This window comes from Mus musculus, chromosome 3 (assembly GCF_000001635.26).
Source record: "Mus musculus strain C57BL/6J chromosome 3, GRCm38.p6 C57BL/6J".
Taxonomy (NCBI): Eukaryota; Metazoa; Chordata; class Mammalia; order Rodentia; family Muridae; genus Mus; species Mus musculus.
The window spans coordinates 118,421,001-118,441,902 of NC_000069.6; the positions used below are offsets into that span (position 1 = coordinate 118,421,001).

At 40.0% G+C, this 20,902-nt stretch overlaps 1 non-coding gene across 1 annotated transcript; it reads left to right on the forward strand.

Moving 5' to 3' along the window:
- Positions 1–12,856: 12,856 nt before the first annotated feature.
- Mir137 (microRNA 137) lies at positions 12,857–12,929 on the forward strand. The gene has a single exon (NR_029551.1). It is a non-coding gene; the product is annotated as a microRNA 137 (primary transcript).
- The last annotated feature ends 7,973 nt before the right edge of the window (positions 12,930–20,902 follow it).

The following is a 20,902-nucleotide window of genomic DNA, read 5'->3' on the forward strand; positions in this document are numbered from 1 at the left end:
TCTGAAGGCTAAAAACATTCCTTTCTCAAGTCTCACATTGAATCAGTTTTTTTTCTTTTTCTATCTATCTATCTGTCTGTCTGTCTGTCTTTTTATAAAGGGTGATCCTGTGTGGATCAAAAAGACCTTTCACCCCTCTAGAAAGATAACCTTCCTCACCTCTCTTGGGAGCATCAATATAACTGTCCCATAAGCTTACTTCCATCTTAAGGCAGATGAAAATGATCTCCGACCTCGTGTTTTCCTTATTTAAGATTTGCTCCCCTTTTTAAAATGATCATGAAAAAAGAACAAGCTATTGATTCTTTAGCTGGCCTAGGGGCATAAAGGATGCTCAAGATTCCTTACTTATAACTTCTAATCTCAATAACGCAGGCAGTACAGATAACATTTTTTTTCCTGTAATTCAACACTGTGTACTTGTGGTTTGGATTCAGTTACATTGGAGTCAGAAAATAGAAGAGTGACTCTCCTGAGAATCCAACCCAATCATTTTCTTAGTGGAGAACACCACATGACATCCAGGCCACATGAAAGGAAGATTCTGCACCAGTTTCTCTACAATTCACCATACTGGGAATTGGATTTGGGTCACTCCCACCGTGGGAGACTCACTCTTCCAGCCATCCCAGGCCATTACATGGTTTACAAAGAAAAGACTAAAATATAAAATACCCAATCTCGATTTTACGTTAATTTGTCATTATAAACTATAACATAGAAGTCATAGTATTCTTTTAGCAGGACTCGGGGGGGGGGGGAGTATTGAATAAATTGGCAAGAAAGAATACAAAGGAAACCTCCACAAGTCAGTGTACTTTTTCTTTTTGTAATATTAGACAGTCCTCTTGTCTCTCCCCACCCCCCATTCATTAAACAAAAGTTCCATTCTGTATCGTTGCCAAGAGGAAGTTTCAGATCATCTGTCAAGGAAAGCACAATAAAACCCTGCAAAACAAATTGCCCCTCATTAGTGGCAAATATGGACATATGACAATTGGCTATTGGTCCTCATTATTCAAACTCTAACTGAAATCTTTATGGAGGAAAAGGCAGGCACTGATTTTGAAAACGTTATTATGTCCTAATCATTTGGTAATTTTTCATTTCCATGTCCAGTATATTTTTTGTTTGTAATGATGAGTTCTATTTTCTGGAGGGAAAAAAAATCTCTTTCTGGTTTAGAAAATTTAGAATTAAATTTTCTGTACCTATCTCTCCATTATTGCTCTATGTGGGACAGTGACTACTGTGTTCTATTCAAAGAGGAAAATAACATTGGTACAAAGCGGGAAAAGCTGGACCTTCTGCTGTCCCTGTGCCAGCTTCATCTTGGGTTACTGCGTCACCTGCTTGGACAATGCCATATGTCTTTAAAAGGTGGCATTTTCAAACACATTATATAGAATAATTTGGTATGTTTATTGTTTCTTTATTCTACTGCCTGCAGAAGTTTTTGTTTACCTATGGACATCTAACCCTCACTTTACAGGAAGCATCTGGGAATGAATCATCCTTGACCCGTGAACAGGCCACTGAAGAGCGCTCTGTATCTGGCTACGATTGGCCATATCCACTTAGTAATCTCCAATTGTTGGTTTTATTATTTGGCTTCCCATATTTATTGACCAGAAACTTGGGGAAATGTCTCTATAATTTTTTTTCTTACATACTATAAGATCTATTTTCAGGGAAATGTCTTTGTAAAATGCCTTTTACATAACCTCACTAACAATGGCCCTTAGCTTAGCTTGAACAAATGAAGGCCTTTTTCCGGGATTGTTTTGTTTTTCTCTGTGTTGAATTTCTAGTGTCCAGGACAGTTGCCAAGTTCATGGCAATAACCAGTGGCTGAATGAGGGGGTGAATCTCTGACAGTTAAATAAGAAGGGACAGGAAAGCTATGAGAATACGAAGCCTTGGTGCTTGAATACAGGAACGCTGGGGCCTGCTCTCTTCCCTGACTACAGAAGTGACTTTGAAAGTTCCGTGTTATCTCTCAGAACACCACCCCACCCCTTCACAAAACAGAAGGGGTGGATTAGATCATTTCAAAAAGCTTTTCAGGTCTTTAAAAAAATCTGTGAAAGCATTTATGGTATAATTTCACACAAACAAACCAGACTCATTACATAACATTTTGCTTCCAAACTGATATTGATACTAACAGTTTAATGAGAGATGAGAGGCAGAAAACCCCCAACTTGATATTAACAGCTATATTCAACTAAATTACAGTTTTGGAAACGTCAGAGATCCCCAACATGAGGGTAGGCCCTGTGGCCAAATAATTTGCACACAGCCTAGAAAGCTGAGGCATACGGGCCATGGTCCAACCCATGTCTTGGGGCAGTTCATCTGGGTGTATCCCTGATTCTGTGAGCTCTACTAAATATGATGAGACCCTAAAAGCAGCCCATCAAATTCATTCTCTACCCAAGTTAACTGTACAGCACAGAGTAAACCAGTTCTCCGAATATATTTCAGTATGTCCTAAGTATACACCAAAAATATGGATGGCACTCACAAGCCTTTGACGACTGCATGCCTTCCGTTCAGAGGTTGGCTCTCAGTTTCTCATCATAACCCCTCATAGCTAAGAAGAAGCAGCTTAAGAAGGGAGATCAGTAGCAATATGCCTTATTGATATGAACTTTGTGATACGCATTTGTGACATAGCAAACTATGACGGACTGGACCTTCTGAGTGGTTGTGGAAACTAAGTTTATATTGATACTACCTTTCCTGAAACCTCTTCTAACTGCTTTAACTGCAGTTCAAAGTAAAGCCAAGATGATTATTTTAGTCCTTTGCCCTTAATCCACCACCCAAAATAAATTTGTAACGCTTCTATACAAGAAGATATTTAAAATTAAGGTGAAATGTGGGATCTGTCTGAGCTTTTTATGATCCAAGAATTTTCCTGTGTATCTTCTTTATGCATCATGCAATGGACCAAAGAGCTATCATCAGAAGGTCTAGTTTGAAGGACTGTGCATTGTTTTAGCTGTAATTGCCAAGTCCTGTTTTTATAACTATTAAAATGAAAGAATTCTCAATAACTCTCTTACAAAGCAAATTATCGTTATTAGTAATTATTATTATTAAAGACATGATTTCTCTGCAATGTTTTGACTATCTTGGTCTCTTTACATAGACTAGGCTGGGACCTGGAACTCAGAGATGAGCCTGCCTCTGCCCACTGAGTGCTGGGATTAAAGGCATGCACCACCACCACCTCACCACCACCTGGCTAAAGCAAATATTACTATCTTTAAATGTTATACTTATCATAAAACATAAATAATTTTTTCTTATGAAAGACTCTGACCTAAAACATTCATTCCAATATCATCAGTCAGAGCAATGAACAATAAGCAAGATATGTTTTCAGAGCAATGTACAATAAGCAAGATACGTTGCTCTCATGTCTACTCCCGCATCACCAAATGTTAAGCCATAGTCAGGCAAGTCAACTTTTTCAAGTCTCATTCTCCACTTCTGTGACACGAGAAGCTACAGCAGTTCCTAGTTCCCAGGGCTGGAAGGGGGATTAAGTGAGACTGAGAACATAAAAGGAGTGAGGCACACAGCACCCAGTGCTAAGCAAACATTCAACATACTCCAGAGCCTTACACTGCTTCTGCTTCATCTTCCTGAGGAGCTGTAACTATTTAAGGATTGCTCTATGGGCAGCAACCAGCACCCTCGTCACATCAGCCTCATCCTCGACTTTACTGACTTACAGAGTCAGTGATCCTGGCATCCATCTAAATACCATAAAAACCCTGTCATTCTTAGATCTTGCCTGCTATGAATTGACATCCCATTTACCCCCTAAATCCTTTAGTTTCTTTACCTAGATCCGTGTGTGAAGAAAACACAAATAGCCCTGGGTCCATCACTGGGTAAATCAGTATTTAATTGTGAAAATTACATGTGGAAAAAAAATAACTGCCTTCTCAGACAATATATATCCAGAAACAAGAGACTTTACTGGTAGTAATGACAATATGATACTACCCCCATCACGAAGTCAAAGTTACCTGCCTACAAATATGCTCTCTAACAAGAATAGAAACACACACAAACACGCGCGCGCGCGCACACACACACACACACACACACACACACACACACACACGAAAGAAACAACTCAAAGCCTACAGCCTTTTTCAAGGCTAAACTACTTTCAAAAACCATACAAAATGAACCTATGAATTCCCTAGAAAAACAGAATAATCCCCCATTTCTGAGTGAGAGGTTCCAGGCACAGGACTCGGTATGTGAGCATGCAACTTTCCTTGAGGAAGACTACAGTACAGGTAGCAGAAGAGAAAAGGAGAGGGAGTCCTCCTTCCTCTTCCCTCCTCTTCAGGCTTACAGGACGTTTATTGCCTGCTATCTACATTCTGAACTATTAATAGATAGTTCCTCCAACCATTGATGAAAAGCTTCCAGAAACGTGTCACCAGAGCTCTTCCGAACGTATAAATGTGGGTTTCCTTGAGTGGTGTGTGTGTGTGTGTGTGTGTGTGTGTGTGTGTGTGTGTGTGTGTGTTCTTGATGCTCGCAAAACGTGTTTTCAACAACAGCTGTGACTTTTTTCCCTCTTATTTTTTATTGAGGGGAAGAGATTCTTGAACACCCAACCCCCATACCTCAGCTAGGGTCTAGGAAAGAGTCCCTGAGGACCTAGAGAGAAGCTGAACTCGCACTTACTTTGAGCAGTAAAAGAGGTGAGCAAGAAATTTTTGGTTTTGATTTTTCTTAAGGTGTTTTGTTTGGTGGGATTGGTTTTCTGTTTGTTTGAACTGGTACCCTACGCTGGGGGCGCGGAGGGTCCAGTTGCGTCTGGGTGGGGTCAGGCAGTGGAAGTCTGGAGTGGGTCGCCGCGCCGGCCTCGTCTGACCAGCAGGGGGACCCGGAGCTCTTCTCCAGAGTCGGTGGGCACAGCGGGGGCGACTCGGGCAAAGATAAGGATTTGGAAAGGGGAAAGCCCCGGGTGCGGGTGAGGGTGCGGGACAAGGACTGGAGACCTTCAACCGATGCAATGCATACAGTGGCTGGCCTGGGTTGCTTCTTGCAGGACACATCCTGGAGGAGTGGGGCTGGGCACAAGAGTGCGTTCCTCTCCTTACCCCTCTAAGAAGTCCTCCGGTGCTGCTTCGATTCTACCTGGAGCTCCGGGTCATTTCGGGGTAGCGATGGTCAGCCTTAATCCCTAACGCTTTAGGAAGCAAGGCGAAATCGTCCACTAGTATCGTGAAGGACTCAAGCTACCACTCGGATGCACCCCACACCTTTCGCTTCTGCAATGGAGAAGAGCAGATTACTCGGCCAGAAAGTACTAGGACTGGTCCTTTGATATTCTCTATGAACCACATCTTTGCTTGACTTGCTTACCTTGCTGTGAGATGGGGTGGGGCTACTTTGCTTCCTTACTCTCCTGGAGCATTCATCCATCCCACAGAGTTAACCGGCTGGGGTGGCCATGTGGTACTTCTACCTTGGAGTGGGGCTGAGAGACGCTGGAGTCCAGCCCTTTGGAATGATCTAGGCCTACTGGGGAGAGCTAAACTCCCACTGTTTTTCTGACCCTCACTTAAAACTACTCTGAGATCAGCTTTTAATTGGCCTCAGTTTAGATACGTTTAGATTTTAGTTGATCTGAGTTAGACTTAAAGATTGTGACTTTCCAGGGGAAAGGTATTTTCTGATGTGATGGTAGCCAAGGCCTAAAATTTGCATAAATTAACGTTTCCAATACTCTCTCTCTCTAAGCACCCCATACAAGTACACAGTGGTTTCTACTACTACTTTCACCACTTAGACACCTATCTTTTAAATACCAGCCCCCTCCCTCCCTCCCTCCCTCCCTCCCTCCCTCCCTCCCCCCTCCCTCCCTCCCTCCCTCTTTCTCTTAGTCCTCCAGTAAAAACCTGAGTTAAGTCATTGCACATATTAATAGGATTGAATGGTTCGGGGCAATTGAAAATTTATGTTTAATAACCCACCATTCCAGGAGTAATATCACTGCACTGACTTCTAGAACTCTTTTTTGTGTTGTTGTTGTTTCTTTGAAAACTGGACAGTGCTAGTAAAACTTCATGGGATTGTTTTCCATAGCACTTGTAGGCAATGTGCTTTGTCTAGGACAGGAAAAACTAAGAATCCCTACTCTCTTGTCAGGGAACACCACTTTCCTTTTATAGGCTCTAGCAGAAAACCGTGGCTAAACATTTAAATCGTGGTAGTCAACATTTGAGACTTAATAGCGATATGTGTTTGTACAACTCAATCATGTGTGATAAACATATCATATATGTGACATATCGTTTTGAAAAGGAACATGGGTTTTCATTTCTTTAAACACAGTTTAAAGTCAACTAAACATGTCACTTTCAGGAACTGGTGTTTCTACAATCTGTAGTCCAGCAACCTTGTCAAGGACCCCTCTTTATATGGAGTGGCACTAATGAATTATATAGGTAAATATTATTTTATATAAAAATAGTGCCTCCTTCGAAAATTCCAACATATTCTAAAGACGGAACTGAACAAAGAAAAGTATGCAACCCTGTTTGATATTTGTTTTGTTTTTAGCATGATTTAAGAGCGAAGCATGGTCTACACTTCCTATCCCCTATAAACATTCTAGAAGACTCGGGGGGAGGAGAATTCTTTAAAAACAAAACAAAACAAAACAGAACAGAACAAAACAAACCAACCAAACAAAAAACCCTTCTGAGTATTGTCACTAAGGCTTTGGCAAGCATTTTAAGAATACCTTAAGCAAAAAACAATTTTTTTTTTGTAGCTACTTCCATACAACGTGGAAAACTATGTCTCCAACAGGTGACTGAGTAAGATGCTTAGTGATAATATGTCCTTAGACTGTGTGGCATGCTGAATGAGATTTGTCAATGAGACCTGAGTTTGTACAGTAAGGAAATACTATTGCAGGTTCTTTACAACACAGTATCAGGTGTCACACTATTGCACTCCCCAAATGAGAATTTTTCCTTCTGAATTCTCCTCACAAGCCTGATGTAATCCTTGATGCTGCAGAAACTTGATGTATTTTGATGTCTTGTTTTGTCAATTCCAAATTTTTCTTCCTGCTCAGTAGGTGCTTCATGTGTAAGAGTTGACGTTAAGAAGGCGACACACAAGTGTGAAAGTTGAAATACTGTCTCATCTTATAATCAAGAGAAGGCAATATCATTGTTTCTAGCCTGTGAACAGATAAGAGAACCCAAAAGGGCTTGATTTGAATGCCCTCCACAGAGTCTACCAAGAGCATAACAAGGTGATGTAACAGATAGCCTAGCACTACAAATTCATTATTGGAAAATAATTACTTTACATTTAACGCTCTTTTAGTTGTACTAATTCCTCTGGGAAATGAATTTTTTAAAAAAAGGAAGGACAGACAGTGTTGAGTGCACCAATGTTCCCATCATGCCATAAATAAAGGAAATGGTTTGCTTACCCCAGCTCAGGTCTCATAAGAAAACCTAGAATCTCTATTTTCCTAAGTGTTCATTTTATGAATGCCTAGCTATTTCTAAATCAATACTTTAAATAAAAGCAAACCAAAGGTGAAATTTCGAGTCTACTTACATATTGGTCGAGCCTGAATAACTTGACTATCATAAATTTTCTGAAGACCTGGCCAAAATCTGCCTGCGGTTTCAACCTGACCTGCAGGGGGCAATAGCTTGACGCGAATGACAGCTAAGGCTGCTGAGCTATTAGACTTGAAATTCTGACTTTGACCCTGGAATGTTGTGTAGGTTGGAAAGAGTGCTTAATTAATGTATATTGAAACAAAAGATCAGGTAAATTGTTTGATTTGTCTTCAAGCTATATTTTTAGACTAATCTAATTCATTTTTTTCTTAAAGAGATTATCAGAGTTTTTCAGTAGACACATTCAGCTACCTCAAGAATTATCTTAAATACTAATTGTTTACTAAAGAATTGATGTAATTTTTTAAAAAGCAGAATAAAGTGAATATGATTATCTGTTTTCAAATGGATGTGAAAATCAGAGAAGTGTAGCCTATTTATAACAGGTAATAAAAGAATGCTACACGTATATAGAAGAAACTCTCTTATGATGTTCCTCTAAAAATATCTGAAAATTGCAAATAGGTGAGGGACAGTCACACACTGTTTGAAATATGTTCTCCCTCCATACATAAAACATTAATTTTGAATAATGGTATGCATTTAAATATCACAATTAACAGGGTGTGATATATTTTATTTCCCTATTTTTCTATTAAAAATAGAGTAGAATTTATTGATTATTGATAGTATACATCCTTTTCCTCTTCCTGACATCTCTACCCTTTCCCACATTGCCATATCACTCCTATCAAATGTTTAGTTTAGATCAGAGACACATCAAACAGTGTATGGGTGGGAGGAGGGACTATAAAACTTAATTTTTAAAAACTGTCCCCCATCAATTTTAAATGATACAAAATGTTTCTCAAAAAGGCATCCTGATCTGATTTCAATAAGTCATAGAGGGTACCTGGAAAAAATAACCCCTAGTCAAAGCTAGTGGTATTTACTAGATTGTTTTTATATACAGCATATGCTTTGCATGTATTTTGATCACAGTAAGAAAACGCATGATAGTTTTTTTTTTTTTTTAAGAACTGCTATATAAGTGCTCCTTTTCTTTTCTGTGACAGTTTGGTGCTGATTTTAAAAATTAAAAATTAAAAAAAAAGGCTTTAAAGGCATCATTTTTTTTCTCTCCAGTATGCTAAAGATGTTGTATATATCTTTTTTGCTTTTCTTTAAGGAAAGAATATGGGGGTTGCTTACACAGGGAATGAAAATTCTATTCTCCAACCCCCCCTCCCATTCTACTAAACCGTTTTAGTCGACATATGTTTGTTATCAGAGAGAGGTGCTGTGAACACACAGCCATTTTCTTAGCAGCTTTTTGACTGTATGTTACCATAGTCCCACAAGGCATTGGTCCTTTCCCATTGGGAAGTCATGAATAAGAGACTATGAAGCTCACACGTCAGATCTTCCTCAATTAATCCACCATTAGCATGTTCGGGGTCCACTACTGGATGGTTAACAGCGGCTTTTTGTAACTGTACGCCGACCATACCCAATTATGCTTTGCTAAAAATGAACTCTTTGCAGACCAAGCCTCTTGGGCTGTCAGTGTTTTCCGTTTTCCTATTTTAACGTTTGTGTATAGTGGCAGGCGACAGATGGTGTGGATCAGATCGATTTGATTGCATTAGATGATTTTCCCCCCTTCCCCACGCCTTTCTGGAAGCTCGCATCAGCTGAAGGCTCTCGCCTGGGACTCCTCCGAAGCATGAGCAAGCCGCCACCACGCGAAGGCACTGGGGCACAGCCAGCGAGAGGCGACAAGGTCCCTTCCCAGGGCTTGTTAACACTGTAACCGGGCGCTCAGAGAGCAGCGGCTCCCACTGCCCAAGCCTGCCTCGCCGCCCATCCGATGACTCCTGGCTTCTGCACACAGTTGGAGTTCAGCCGGCAACCTGGATTTAGAGGGTAAGCACTTCATTCTAGACGGATTTGTGACAGTTACTTTGCTATACCTGCGATACTGCAGACAAATCTCAGCAAACGCATAGGATGTAGGATGTGTGGGAGAGGGCGACTATGTTTACATCGGTAAATGGGTTTCTTTTTGTCTGAGACAGAGAGTGTTACTCGGTGACGATGTGTATAGTGTTTTGCCATTGATTGTAGGAGTCCACTACCACCCTCCTCCCGATTTTTTTCCCCTCTCCTTCGTGTTTTCCCTTTTCTACTTGAGAGGGAAGGAGAGATAGAAGAAGGGAGGAGGGAGTTAAGGAGGGAGGGGAGAAGAGAGGAGAGAGAGAGAGAGAGAGAGAGAGAGAGAGAGAGAGAGAGAGAGAGAGAGAATGAGAATATTTCTGCTTTAGCTTAATTGCCTTATTTCCTAAACCGATTTTTTTTTTTGTAGCTCGCTTTATGAATATTTGGTTTTTAATTACCAAGCGTTTAGCTAGGATGGGTGTTGGGGAGTGGGGGACAGGGTGGGGAAGTACAGAGGAACACTGCCATAGTGGCAGTGGCCTTGAGAGATCAAAAGGTGCTGAAAGCACCCCTTGCCCGAAAAACACACCTTCAGTTATTAGGGCGCGAGGGAATTGTAGATTCTAATAAACATGGCTTGCAGGAGTCGACGAACAAAGGTACTTAATGCGGACCTAAGCCTCCGCTGCTATTGCTCCGATAGCGGTACCTAAATATTCGAGAGGAAAGTGTAAGTTGATCAACAAACGCCCTGGTAGTATTGGGCTTTTTCCCTTTTCCGTTTTTTTGTGTGGAGGGTGGAGGGGGGTGGGGAGAGTGGATGGGTGGGGGAAATCCGACAGCTTAAGGAGGTTTGAATTGAATATGCACCCAGCGGCAGTGGTCTCGTAGGAAATGGTGTTCTCGTAAGTCAGGCTGCCCCGCTGAAGCACAAGAGCTGTGGTTAGAGCTCGGAGCGTCAGTTCTGGTGGGAGTGCTGCAGGCTGTCCGCTTGGGCTGAGCTGTCCACTGGTCCAGGTGCTGAAGTGTGGAGCATTTGGTATGTAGGGAAAGGGCTGACTCTGTTGCTTGGTTAGGAAGAAAACCTATCGCCTGTCTTGTTCCAGATTTTTTTTCTTAAAGCATGCTAGTCTGTGGGTCTCTCTGTGTGTTCTTGTGTGTGTGTGTATGTGTGTGTTCTTGTGTGTGTGTGTGTGTGTGTGTGTGTGTGTGTGCGTGTGTGTGATTTTTCTTGTAATCCTGATAAACTAAGGGAAAGAACTTGGAAAGCATTGAAAAGCTGTGTGGGCATTTATGCCATGATTCTACAGCATGAGGAGAACGTGTGTATGCGAGGTGTGTGTATGTGTATGTGTGCCTTGACCATGCTTCTGACTTGAAAACCATTCCATTTAGTAAATCAAATCCTATCTGTGCAATGTGTTTTGTTTTCCTTTCAGAGGCAGTTGAGATTTTAAATAAAAGAGTAAAGAAGGAAATGCACACGTTGCTCATAGACTATTGCCTTACTTCCCCTAAGGGCTTTTGTTTCTAGGAGTTCAGGCTAAAGGGAACCTGTCAGCTTTCTTGATTTTTTTTCTACTGGTTGTAGTACCAGAGAAAAGCTCCATTTTATATCTATATTGGGTAATGGCAGAAAATAGTATTTATTAATTGTTTCACTGGCTTGAATCTTTTGGTAAATGGAGTTACCTAAAAAGATAACTGCAAAGATAGGCTATAGTCGGTGAGAAGTACTATTTTTCTTTTGAGTTATTTCAGGCAAACATTAAATCATAAGACCTGGAATTCATGTTGGTTTTTCTACTTGTAAGTGATGTGTCAGGAAAAGGATGAGTTGGTCTACCTGGAGAAGTGTTATATCAAAAAATAATAATGAGAGCAGGTACATCCTAAGTACCTTAAATTACAACCAGGTCAGTCAGAGATGAGTTGTGGTGGTGGGAGAGACTGTTACATAATTACTCCTTGATGGAGAGCTATTTGCACTTACATAATTTCAGAAATCATGTCTGTTGCCATCTTTCCATGTTCCTCCCCTCCACTCACACAGATGTACTTTCATGTATTTGAAAGTAAAGCAAGAAACCAATTGAGAACTTTCTAATGGAGCTGCAGCATGTCTTGGGTGGTGGCGTTCCACTGGTCCATTTTATTTAGTGAACAATACCCCCCTCATTTATTGGTATATCCACTCTAGGGTCTTAAGACAAAGCTGCTCAAGTAAGAGCTATGTAGATCACCAAAGAATGGGGGATTTTTCTCTTAATGTCAAAATTAGTCACTTTGAGAATGAGTTTTTATTGGGTTTCCTTCTTAAAATTATTTACTTAGGGCAGAGCTTCAAAGGGCTTTCTGTCAAGGTGTTCTCAACCCTGCACAGTGATGTATTCATAGTGAGTACTGAAAGGGTGGGCTGAGAAATTAAACACCCTGGCAGTTCTAAATGACCCTTAAACCCTAGAAGCTCAACCAGCTTGTCAACTTAGTGAGTTCAGAGTATGGAAAATGGGTTTAATTATTTTGTGCCTCGAAGCTGTTTCCCTCCCTTTAAAAACCATTATGTTGTACATAGCTCTAGGGCCTTCAATGGGGAGATGCCTATGTTTGCAAATCTATAAGTATTTGATTTCAAGTAATAAATTGAATGACTGCTTATTTTCTGTGAGAACATGCATTTCCAAAACACACTGTTGAAAATTCCATCAATGCATGACCCTATCTTGATCTGAGATTCACTTCTTCCTAAAGCCAGCCAGGCAAATACATTTGTAATATTTGTGTGCTTAACTATGCATGTCTTCTACAGGGTCCGCTCGCTGCCATGACACTCAATCAAAGCACCTAGAGTGAGCTGGTCATGACCAGAGTCCGCATGAAGCAGAGCAAATACCAAGGAGAGCGCTGGGTGACCACCAGGTAAACTGAAGGTTACTTATCGCTCCCCAAAGATCCTTGGCACATACTCTCTGCTCCGCGCGGAAAGAAAGCACTTGTCTGTTGTGTGTTAAGTGGTTGGTCCTGTGATTTGTCTTTCAGAATTGGAAATAGAACAGCCATTTGGAAGATCTGGGCAGGAAGCAATAGAGCACAGCTTTGGAGCCTTCTTTAGGGAAATCGAGTTATGGATTTATGGTCCCGGTCAAGCTCAGCCCAGCCCTAGCCAGGGGCGGGCTCCGCAGCAAGAGTTCTTTCTGGCGGCGGCGGCGGTGGCGGCAGCGGCAGCGGCAGCAGTGACAGCGGTAGCAGAGGCAGAGGCAGCGGCAGCTTGGCCCTCTGACTCTCTTCGGTGACGGGTATTCTTGGGTGGATAATACGGATTACGTTGTTATTGCTTAAGAATACGCGTAGTCGAGGAGAGTACCAGCGGCAGGCGGGCAGCGGCCGCCCCTCCCAGCCCACCAGCTGGCCACTAAAAGCTCCCGGTTGCCAAGGTAGCACTTTTTATGTTTTCTTTTCCTCGGGTGGTTTCGTTCTGGATCTTCCTGGCTCCTCTGGTGACCCAGACCGCTTTTAGAAGGAAAAGGGGCGGGGGGGGGGTGCGCGTCGGGGTGGGGGGGCGGGGGGCGAGGCGGAGGAGATGGGAGGCGGAGAAAGGAAGAGGGTCTCTGAAGCCCGGGCTGTGGGGCCCTTTGAGTAGTCTCTCTCTCTCTCTCTCTCTCTCTCTCTCTCTCTCTCTCTCTCTCTCTCTCTCTCTCTCTCTCTCTCGTAGAGGGCGGGTTGGCAAAGTGCGGATCTGAAAGATTCTCTAAAGTTGCAGAGGATTAAAAGGCCTGGACCAGTTTAGCAGCATCTTTGAGCGCTGAGCTAGAGCAGGGAGAGGGTCGCCTGGGGCATGCCTCAGCCAAAAGGGCGTGTCCGTGTGCGAAGGTGCCCCCCGGCAAGCTTGTCCAAGCTCGTGACTTCGCAAATCTCTGGCCTGGGGCGGAGCTGGAGCCCCACCCGCGACCCGCCGAGCTGCTCAGCAAGCAGACATGGAAACCTTGCTAAGGAAGGGGCGGGGAACAGGGGGCTGGGTCCCGGTGGAACTTTCTGATTACAAGTGTTGTGGGTCTCTGAGGAACCCCTATTTTCTTTTTGGATTCTCCGCGAAGATGTGGAGAAGCAGGCTGGTAATGAGATTGGTTGCACTGTGGCACAGAGCTGGAACCTTTCTGAAAGAGGCTGGGGCAGGCAGTGACTGTTCAGATGTCCAGTTTCTTTGGGACACTTCTCCAGCGCTGCCTTCCCTACCTCTGCCTTTGGAATGAGTCTCAAACATCAACAAAAATCAAGATATGTTCTCAGTCTCGGGTCTGCAGCAGAGTGATGAGAGGAAGAGAAAATCCTCCACTCTTCTTGTCTGTTTATAATGTTAATGGACCATAAAGCAATGTGGATGGGTCCCCTCCTAGCGAGGAGCAAGCAATCGCTGGCTCGATCCCTTCCATCACGCCGGGGCATTCCCGGGGCAAGCGGACTTAGCAGGAGTTTAAGGTGTTCCTTGGAGCCGGAAAATATGGTCCATCGTGGTGGAAGGCAAGGGCAGAGGCTCGAGAACTCAACCCTAGCTGTGAGCGGACCTCTTGGCTGTGCAGTTTGCTTTTCTTACTCTTTGGAGGCTGCGGGTTCCTTGGGTGCTTCCAAGGTGGGAGGAGAAAGCCTGGGAAGAGAGTGATTCAGGTTCCCAGAAGGTTACCAAGGCGGATAGACTTTAAGACCAGTTTTCCTCCCTTGCGCGTTGCCGGTTGATTTTGCTTGAGGGAATGGCTGCGAAGAAGACTGAATTCCAGAGAAGTCGAAGCTGCTGGAGAAATGAAAGCATCTCTTTCTTATGGGGTTCCCGGGACCCATTCTAAGCTCAGCAGCGCCCAGACACTTTCTTCCTCTGGAGTATTTGTCATTCACCTTTCAGGACTTGAGGTCTCTCTACTGGGTCCTTGCCTTGAAGAGCAAGCTGAACCCCCTGAGAAACTGCAAGAACCCTGGAAAAACAGCCTTTCCCATTTTAGGTCTTTCCCTTTCTTCCAGCGCTAGATCTATAATGATAGATCCCCATGCCAGACCTCTCTTTTCCTCTCCCTGTCCTTATGTGTCTGCCCCCTGAATGAGTCCCAAGCAATCTAGACTGATAGCACTTGTATTGTAGCTATGTTGATAAGAGGGGAAACGGGTGTGGTCCTGTTCAGACTCCTGGGAATGAGCCCATTTATCACAATGGGGTGAAGAAGCAAAAAGAAGCTGTCTTTGCAGGCAACATTCTGTCACTACTAAGAAAACTAACTATGTAACTAACATTCTTTCCTTCATTGTTCCAAGAACTGCCTTTCTTAGGGATCCATCAGTTGGTGATTAAGGGCTTTTAAATATTGTGCTCGTTAAGTATCTAACCACATTCAGTGTGTCTATGGGTGCTGTTGTTTCCCTGGAAATTAAAAAAGTAGAGAGAATTGGTGTGGACTAGCTGCTTGCTTTGCCTGGAAAGGTAATCTCATCTGGTTGACTAAGTGTGGAAGGTTTCAGGGCAGACATAGCTGAGGGACTGGTATTGGAAGGAGAAATGGAAGATGTCATATTCCATCATTTGTTGTGGGAATAAGCAAGCGCTCTCTCTCTCTCTCTCTCTCTCTCTCTCTCTCTTTTGAAAATAAGCTATTTCATTCAGTTCTTCGGCACTGGCGCTTCAGCTCATGATTGAAATCGCTTCATAAATGAATAATAAGTTTTAGAGTGGGATAATAGGAATTGAAAGAGAAGGGAGCCTTTCCCCATGCTATGACAAACGAAGTGTTTTGATTTTCTTCTGATTGCATGGTTTAAATTTTTCTCTTGAAGACTTATTTACTTATAAAAGTTTCCATTAGGTGTCAGTCTGACTGAACTGGTTTCTGTTTTAGATTATTGGGGCAGGGCCATTTCCCCAATCCAGGCATTGAAATAAAAGGGGGGGGGAATCAAATCAACCCAAACTTTATTAACTGCACATGAGTGTGATCAGTTGTTTTTGTGACCAGACAGCCTATTGTTTTAGATCAGAGGCACAGTTTTTAAAATTACATCACAAGTAGCCGCTCAGTGCTTTTACACTATCTGTATTTCTAGGCAGCAGGAAAGAAGCGCAAAGAGATTGTTGGTGGGTTTCACATTAGAATACACAGACACTAAGTAGCCACAATCATTTTTCCATTAAGGCCCACGCTCCAGAAGAATAGGCACCATCTTTATAATATTTGCTTTGCCTTAAGAAATGAAGAGAACTTCTATTTCCTTAAGCAATTGTAGGTATTGCTTAGACTCTTTGTTTGCTGGATAACATCACTTCTGGTATAATGAAAAGAAATGGGAAAAAACTTACGAATGTTTCTTTCATCATTAAGTTTTCTTTAAATAAGACTCCCTAAATGCTCAAAAAAGTATAGCCTCAATGCATGGTTTGATGATGAGAGCATTGGAATCCATGATGTGTGATATCATCCAGGGTGTATGATATCTGTGAACACTCAATTCACACTGTAATACATAATATTCATAAACAGGTGTAAGAAAGATCATCTTGCTTAATTGTTTGCTACTAAATCTCAGGTAAGGTGTCTGAACGACACTGGCCTTTACATGGGACTTGCTTATTTTCTCTGTGTTTACGTATTGTGTTCTGGTGTTGCTGCAGCATGTCAGGGAACTTGAACTCAGGACTAAAGATGCAGACGTCCATGTTGATTCCTATGCTAATTCACTAAAAAGAATTTCTATTAGTGACTTTCACAAAATATACTATTCAGTAACTAGTTATACTCCGGGACCAAGCTATTTTCTGAAGCCATTGTCAACCCTAGAACAAATACCTGGTATTACACCAGTGTGAATCTAGAACAAAAGCTCCTGACTACAGTCTAAACAAACAAAAGCATTGAGCAAGTAGCATGGTAGAAGGGGAAAATTCCATCAATTTTTTTTTCTTATTATATTTCATTTTGGTGATGGTAAATTTTTAACAGAAGAAATAGAAAATGGATGTGAATGTGATGGGAAGGGTAGGAAATATTTTTGTACTTTGTGTAGAACAGAAGAAAAAGATAGGCCATAGAAGAGATAACAGGAAAGTGAGGACCACAATTATTCACCATCTTCTTGACACTAAACTGCTGTAGCCATCTTTGTATTAGAAATGATAAAATGCTATTTTCAGAATTCTAGAGAGCCATGCATTCTACATAGTAAGTTTGCTTTAAAAACATTACTAATCACCTCAGAATACTTAAAGCCTTTCTTAGTTGTAGGTACTTACACAATTACAAACATAAAGGATAAATAAGTTTTAAGTAACACAGTCTTCTCCGTGTGTGTGTGTGTGTGTGTGTGTGTGTGATGTTTGTTTTCTCCTAGGGTACTTGTATGTTGTATCATTACTTAAAAGCCTTGAACTGAATTGAGGAATGCTTCATAACACTTTGCACAATGCTGTAAAATACACTTTTCAGCTATAAAGCATAACAATCAATACACAAAAGTGTAGGACAAAAAGAAAAATCAAAAAGTTTTACATTTCCCTGAAAAGTGTTTTGAATTCATTAATTAGTTGATTATTGAGTAAACTAGCAATAAAAGAAACACACTATGATATTTGCATTGCTGTTCAGGTGTCATTATCTGCAACTAGTTATATTGCAAATCAGAATTCTGTTATATCCTGATCAATTATGATATAAGTTAACTAAGAGAACCTGATCTTCAAAGGTTACATTATTAAATTAAATATATAATTATATATATTAAATATATAATGATTAAGTATATAATGATATCTGTACAAGCATTCTAAGGTATCATACTATATGTGTATGATAAAATATACACAGTATCATAAAATATACACATATATCAGGATGGTTGAAATCAAAAGTTTTTTCAAATCTAAAAGTCTACCCTTCCACTAATTCAATACTCAATTGTAAGAATGTAAAGCAAGCCTTGTAACATTTGTTTTGCTGCCTTGAAATTAGTCCTGAATCTCACCCGCTAAACTTCAAACTAAAAAGACAGAATCATAATCTAGTTAGTAATACTCTATTCTTGATTCGTATGCAGTTTGTATCACTGCATACTTCAAAGAGATGGCAAAGTATATAGTGAAGGCAACAGTTACATAATTCAAAAATAGTACGTATTTACAGCTTGAATGAAAAATAGATGGTACGATTTTTGTCACAGTTGTATGTCATTAAAAATTAATAATTTCTTAACTTTTGTTCTTATCATTGTTATCCTACATGTTAATAAGTAATTAATGATGCCCTTTTTTTCTATTAAGCATGTATGGTCTACTTGAGTACTAGCTCAAAGAAGCCACAAATTTAAAGTTACTAATTAATTAATTAATTAATATTTTATCAGAAAGTATCATTAGAAAAATCATTTCCCACCTAATTAGAATATGTAGAATAAGTTTTTAAATTATATGGGTAGTTTTTTATATAAGCGTCAAAGCATTCATGTTATGGCATGATTCTGAACTGAGGTTTATGAATTTGTTTTCATATCTTTTATTTTAACAGGCTTTGATTGTATTTACAAAGCAAAGTAAATGAAAAAATTAAGTTCAAAGTTAAGTCCTATGGAAAGCCTTCAAAGACTTTTCTTTAATTCTTATCATACTTACCATAAGGAAATGGGATATCCTATGCTAGAAATGTCATTGGAGTAAAAACTAGAAAGTCTTCCTCTGAACTCAGACTCTATAATGAACAAGAATCTGGTTGCAATGGCTGCTTGATCCTCATTGGCTTCTTCAGTACAAGTTCTCTGCTTAGACTTTTTCAATGCCTCCCATTTCTAGGGCTTTCAGAATCCAATATAAAAAGCTAAAACCAGCCCTGTAAAACTTTTGTTTGAATCTTACTCTTCCTTTCACATATAGACGAAATGCAGATGAATTCTATTGCTGAGATGTTTCAGTGCTACTAAAGAAACATTTATATCAAACAAAGATTGATTCTCAAGATTTTTACTTAATTATTATTGCTTAATTATTAAAACATGAAGCAAATAGAAAAATTCCCAAAACCTTTTTACCCTGAACTTGACATTTATTCATATAAGAAAAATTCATTCTAATGTGTTATCTTGGAAGTTTCCTTATCTCTGTGACCATATGATATGCTAGACATTCCCTAAACAATAATGGTCTCAGGAGTATTTCTGCCTAATGGGTACAAATTGCAAGCAACTTTGTTCAAAGTCACAAATACACACACACACACACACACACACACACACACACATATATATATATATATATATATATATATATATAGAGAGAGAGAGAGAGAGAGAGAGAGAGAGAGTAAGTGAGTAAGCACTCAGGTTTGTAAAACATTTATACTCTTAAAATTAATTTTATTTTAAAAAGGGAGTACAATGTTGTTAGCCTCTTATTCTGTTTGTAGGATCAATATTTGTGTGGAAAATTTAACTCGAATATTATATGACAAACTTTTTTAGTAACTACTACACCATCTGACATATAGTAGGTACTCAAATATACATTAATTTACTGAAAGCATTTATTGTTTTTAGGATATATATCATAGTGTGTGTGTGTGTGTGTGTGTGTGTGCACTCTCGTTGATATCAGTGTCATAAGTTTCCCTTATCTGATAACATTGTAAAAGTAGCTATTTTATAAAATTGGCTTTGGTGTGGATTGCATTTAAGTTAAATGTTAAGATAAACTCTAATTCTCAAATTTGCTTACTAATAGCATAAGCAAAATACTAATTTTTCTCTGTCATATATCACCCTCATGTAATTGAAAATCTATAAAGACATTTTCTTCAAACTTGAATTCTTTGATAAATTCCAAATAACACTTTAATATACTATAATGGGAAATCATTTCATGTGTCCATCACCTCTTGCATTTTATTTAAAATTAAAATGTAACTACCTGTACTATTCATAATCTTTAACTGTCAATCAATATATATATATATATATATACACATAGTATAATAATTATTTCTCCATAGCTTAGAGATATGTACAATTATTAAAATGCTTTTTTATTACTATTTAGGAAAGCAGACTTAATTGCCACTTCTTTTGAAAGCTGGGACATTCCTGGGTATCCCAAACACAATAACTATAAGTTCACTCCTAATCTCAAAAAGTAAACCCGTCCTCTAAAAATGAAGACAATACACGTTGTCAGCTCTTATTTCGATCAGATCATTTACTAACTGTCCAAATGTCGGTCAATAATATTATAAACCATGTCCATTTAAAACATCGAGGATAGATTTTAAATTTTGCACAGAGTTTTCAGTAACAACTGATTTCACTTAGCTGCCTGGGAGCAGAAACATGAGGCTTTGAAGCCATTTGTTAGTCCTTATATCAGAATGTACCGGGTCCTTACTGATGCTGAATACAGATATCCGAAGGCAGCTGTAGAACTGTGTGATAAACAGACCAAAAACAGAGAAAAGGAGAAGATTGTATACCCCCAAACAGGATTTTGTTATCTGTGGATGTTATATTCATTGGAAGTAGTATCCAATGTTACAATTTGAAGACAGTGTCACATTTGGATAGGGAAATTTCTGTAGACAACAATTGAATTTGACAAGAGTTGAGGGACACAGGTCATGAAAACAATATTCAAGGTGTGGACTGCATGAAAGAATCTGCAGTTTGAGGTGACATATTTAACAAGACAAAGAGGAATTGCAGCAAGGGCTTTTATTGATAGGGTTAATAACTGGCATCAATACACCTTAGAGAAAACATGAACTCCAGGAAACTTTAGAAGCAATGTTTGTCTTTATTTTAATTTGATGCTTCTTTTCTAGCTGTGATGGTCAGTGGCCATTACATAATTTATTGGTGTAGAAGGAATTGCTTCATAAAGTGAGTTTAAATGATATTTTAAAATGTTCTTGCTGTTTTTATTTAAGCAGAAATTCACATTGGGGTGTATAGAATTTCACATCCCGTAAAATCTGAATCATCTGTATGTACAATGGCCCTAGCTTGCATGTATAAAAATTCCTTCTGGCAGGATAGCTTAAGGTTTCTCAAATCCCAGGAACCATCATCTCTCTCTAAAGGCAAGCTTGGCTAAGGGAGAGTTTACATTCAAACGAAGACGGTCTATTTCAATCATTTTATTCTTACTGGAAAACATCTTATATTTAGATTACACTTTTGGTAGCAGGTAAACTCGGAAAATTTGTAAGACTGTATCAACAATATTTGATATAATGTGTAAGCACATGTGTTTTCTGAGTTTAGTTTTTCTACTCTGAGCAATTGGTTTAGCTCTTAGGGAGGAAGACTGTTTACTATGTAAAATA